Here is a 5,379-nt window from a genome sequence, read left to right on the forward strand (position 1 = left end):
CGATAAACGCCCAGCTATATCATGAATAATTAAGATTTTTCTACATTCTTTAAGTACACATACCGTCGATTTACAATTACATAATATCATAACAATATTTTCTCTATCATTTCCCTTTCCCATTTTGAACAGCTCATTTGAAATATAAAATTTCATATTCCATCCCTTTATTTGAGGTAATCATTCTTAAACTGGTATACATTATTAAACATGCAGCTTAAAATTATTTCAGGTTTTTGAGATCAAATCTGCATATCAAAATCAGATTGAACCCTTTTTCAATCTTATACTTTTGAATTTTTCAGTTTTTAAATATTTTAAAAAAATTTTATTTGTAATATCTTCAAGACGTTAGATTGTAATCAAAAGTTATCGTTTTATTAGCACCAAAGCTGCTATTCATCTTGATCCTCACTTTTTGTCCGTATAATTTTTGTGTCCGAACCACTTTTTAAATTTTTGCTACGAAATGTTATCGCTATATATTATTTAAAAAAATAATAATCAGCAATCTGTATGTTTGTATGAATATTCCTTGCATCGTGGAAACACGAAGGCACGAAATGTTTAATACATGTAATCCTTTACCCGAGAATGGGCACCTTGAAGCCTGAATTCTAAATATCGAATTTGTTTTTGATTTACTTCATATTTTGTGCAAATTAACGAACTTTTATTTAACATATTCAGTGATTTGAAAGCCAAGAAAAACAAGACTGTCCGAAAGAAAAAATTTTTGTCTTTAAAGCGCTAGACTGTTGCCTCTCGATCTCCATCCATTAGCTCGTTGCCATTCAGTAAAGCGTAAAATATTTAAATTTTAAATTTAATCGTTTTGTTACCGATGCAATGAAGGCAGTTCTTAAAAAAAAGTTTACTTTCTAATCTGATTGATTTAAATAAAAAATGCATTTAAATCATGAGATATCTAATTAGAAGTATTAAATCTTTTTCTGAAATGACACTAGCTGTACTCATTAAAATAATCACATATTTTTTCATATTTTATAACTGTTTTAGGCAGCTAGTTTCGAGAGGCTAGTTTTCAAAGAAATAATATAAAGAATGTAAAAAACATTATGGCAAACCCTAACACTCTATCGGGAATTCTAAATCTATTTCGTTTTTAAATATTCTGTAATTTTGCCTTTGAATTTTATGTGCGAAGAAATCATTCCTTAATAATAAAGCTAAAAAGACAAAAAAAAAAAAAAAAAAAAAAAAAAATGTTGTTAGCAGGGGTGAGTACAAGGGCAGACTGGTAACCTGCGCTGGTCAACAAGTGTGTAAAGAACCTCAACAAATCCTTCTGTGCGACGTCAAAACCTGAACTGTTCCAGATTTTCTCCCTTTCTTTTTTTATTTAAAGATATTTTCTATAATTTTAATTTAGAAGATTTTAATATTAAAATATTATAAATTTAATTAAAATAAGAATTGTTTTTCTAAAATTTAAATATCAAATTGAAAAAATGAGAAAGAAAGAAAAACATTTGCCCTTTTTTCGGCGTAAGACTGTTCAGTATTCAAAAATGCTCGTTATTGTTACAAATTTCTCCCTTTTAATTTTCAGCTTTCAACATGAAATATCTCATATTATTACCGTTTATTGTTTTACACGAAATTTCAGCATCGTAATGAAAACACGTATTCCAATAAAAGTTAAATTCTTGAAGAACAATAAAAATTTTCAACTAATATTTTTGCAATTTAAAGTAAGTTCCAAAGATAATTCCAAGGTGTCTAAGATACTGCTGTAAATCTGAAATTAGAAAAAACACAGGTTGCGTAACAAAAATATAAAAAGTGTTTTAATTACCCAAGAGTAAAAATTTGAGATCAATATCATAAATTTAAACTTAATCAGTTTTAATTTATACAGACAAATGAAGTAAAAAATAAATGTAGTACTTTAAAGGAAAAGAAGATAAATGAAAGTAAAATATATGTTACATTTTTTGTAACAGTAAACTTAGAAAATATTTTAAAAGACAAACGTAACTGCTATTAAATTAAGATACTTTTTTCAGTTCTACTCATTTCAAACACAGCACAACATTTGCCAACGAAATAGTAATGTAACAGTATGCAGTTCTATGTTTTACGCAGTACAGCACGCTTCGTTAAAATTATACTTTTTAATCTTCTAAAAATAATACAATTTTTTTTCACCAAAAATTTTGCTCAAATGAACGGTAGATTAAAAGTTTAATTTTAATTAATGTCATTAAATTTTTTTCGTTAAGGTTCTTTAAAAAAAGAAGAAGAAGGAAGGTGAAAAAATAGATTGAATATTCCTGCAGATCATAAACAGCATCCATGTATATCTTCATGAAGGTAAGCAGAAATGAGAAAATGCACTTGGTTACATTGATGAATATTTTGGTTGTGACACGATCTAAAGACGATAAATTAAATAATTATGCAATATAAATAGTTTTATCAAGATGCTATTTTACATTGCTGCAATAAATGTATAGTTATATCAAATCCAAATGCAACCTCCCTCATAAATAATCAAGTCTCCTTTAGAGTACCCAAATGTCAAATAAAGACTTAACTATTTGGGATGTAAAAAATTTTTTTTTTCTCTTTGACTATTACTTTTTATAATAATGTATTGCTTTTCCATTTCTCTAATCTTATCAAATCTGCTTAAGAATAACATTAGGCCTAGCTAACTTTCACTTTCATATGTTTGCAGTGCCATCTTTATTTATAATTTACAAGTACTTATCTTTGGACGTTATGACTAATTTCCTGTGTCTATTACTTGGCAAAATGTTATTCGTTACAAAGCACTTCTACTCGTGATAGTTATCTTTATTGCTATATGGTAGAACATTAGGCCTAGCTAACTTTCACTTTCATATGTTTGCAGTGCCATCTTTATTTATAATTTACAAGTACTTATCTTTGGACGTTATGACTAATTTCCTGTGTCTATTACTTGGCAAAATGTTATTCGTTACAAAGCACTTCTACTCGTGATAGTTATCTTTATTGCTATATGGTAGAACATTAGGCCTAGCTAACTTTCACTTTCATATGTTTGCAGTGCCATCTTTATTTATAATTTACAAGTACTTATCTTTGGACGTTATGACTAATTTCCTGTGTCTATTACTTGGCAAAATGTTATTCGTTACAAAGCACTTCTACTCGTGATAGTTATCTTTATTGCTATATGGTAGAACATTAGGCCTAGCTAACTTTCACTTTCATATGTTTGCAGTGCCATCTTTATTTATAATTTACAAGTACTTATCTTTGGACGTTATGACTAATTTCCTGTGTCTATTACTTGGCAAAATGTTATTCGTTACAAAGCACTTCTACTCGTGATAGTTATCTTTATTGCTATATGGTAGAACATTAGGCCTAGCTAACTTTCACTTTCATATGTTTGCAGTGCCATCTTTATTTATAATTTACAAGTACTTATCTTTGGACGTTATGACTAATTTCCTGTGTCTATTACTTGGCAAAATGTTATTCGTTACAAAGCACTTCTACTCGTGATAGTTATCTTTATTGCTATATGGTAGAACATTAGGCCTAGCTAACTTTCACTTTCATATGTTTGCAGTGCCATCTTTATTTATAATTTACAAGTACTTATCTTTGGACGTTATGACTAATTTCCTGTGTCTATTACTTGGCAAAATGTTATTCGTTACAAAGCACTTCTACTCGTGATAGTTATCTTTATTGCTATATGGTAGAACATTAGGCCTAGCTAACTTTCACTTTCATATGTTTGCAGTGCCATCTTTATTTATAATTTACAAGTACTTATCTTTGGACGTTATGACTAATTTCCTGTGTCTATTACTTGGCAAAATGTTATTCGTTACAAAGCACTTCTACTCGTGATAGTTATCTTTATTGCTATATGGTAGAACATTAGGCCTAGCTAACTTTCACTTTCATATGTTTGCAGTGCCATCTTTATTTATAATTTACAAGTACTTATCTTTGGACGTTATGACTAATTTCCTGTGTCTATTACTTGGCAAAATGTTATTCGTTACAAAGCACTTCTACTCGTGATAGTTATCTTTATTGCTATATGGTAGAACATTAGGCCTAGCTAACTTTCACTTTCATATGTTTGCAGTGCCATCTTTATTTATAATTTACAAGTACTTATCTTTGGACGTTATGACTAATTTCCTGTGTCTATTACTTGGCAAAATGTTATTCGTTACAAAGCACTTCTACTCGTGATAGTTATCTTTATTGCTACATGGTAGAACATTAGGCCTAGCTAACTTTCACTTTCATATGTTTGCAGTGCCATCTTTATTTATAATTTACAAGTACTTATCTTTGGACGTTATGACTAATTTCCTGTGTCTATTACTTGGCAAAATGTTATTCGTTACAAAGCACTTCTACTCGTGATAGTTATCTTTATTGCTATATGGTAGAACATTAGGCCTAGCTAACTTTCACTTTCATATGTTTGCAGTGCCATCTTTATTTATAATTTACAAGTACTTATCTTTGGACGTTATGACTAATTTCCTGTGTCTATTACTTGGCAAAATGTTATTCGTTACAAAGCACTTCTACTCGTGATAGTTATCTTTATTGCTATATGGTAGAACATTAGGCCTAGCTAACTTTCACTTTCATATGTTTGCAGTGCCATCTTTATTTATAATTTACAAGTACTTATCTTTGGACGTTATGACTAATTTCCTGTGTCTATTACTTGGCAAAATGTTATTCGTTACAAAGCACTTCTACTCGTGATAGTTATCTTTATTGCTATATGGTAGAACATTAGGCCTAGCTAACTTTCACTTTCATATGTTTGCAGTGCCATCTTTATTTATAATTTACAAGTACTTATCTTTGGACGTTATGACTAATTTCCTGTGTCTATTACTTGGCAAAATGTTATTCGTTACAAAGCACTTCTACTCGTGATAGTTATCTTTATTGCTATATGGTAGAACATTAGGCCTAGCTAACTTTCACTTTCATATGTTTGCAGTGCCATCTTTATTTATAATTTACAAGTACTTATCTTTGGACGTTATGACTAATTTCCTGTGTCTATTACTTGGCAAAATGTTATTCGTTACAAAGCACTTCTACTCGTGATAGTTATCTTTATTGCTATATGGTAGAACATTAGGCCTAGCTAACTTTCACTTTCATATGTTTGCAGTGCCATCTTTATTTATAATTTACAAGTACTTATCTTTGGACGTTATGACTAATTTCCTGTGTCTATTACTTGGCAAAATGTTATTCGTTACAAAGCACTTCTACTCGTGATAGTTATCTTTATTGCTATATGGTAGAACATTAGGCCTAGCTAACTTTCACTTTCATATGTTTGCAGTGCCATCTTTATTTATAATT

Source organism: Stegodyphus dumicola, chromosome 3, assembly GCF_044657685.1.
Source record: "Stegodyphus dumicola isolate Sdum_Otavi_A_Nest chromosome 3, ASM4465768v1".
NCBI lineage: Eukaryota > Metazoa > Arthropoda > Arachnida > Araneae > Eresidae > Stegodyphus > Stegodyphus dumicola.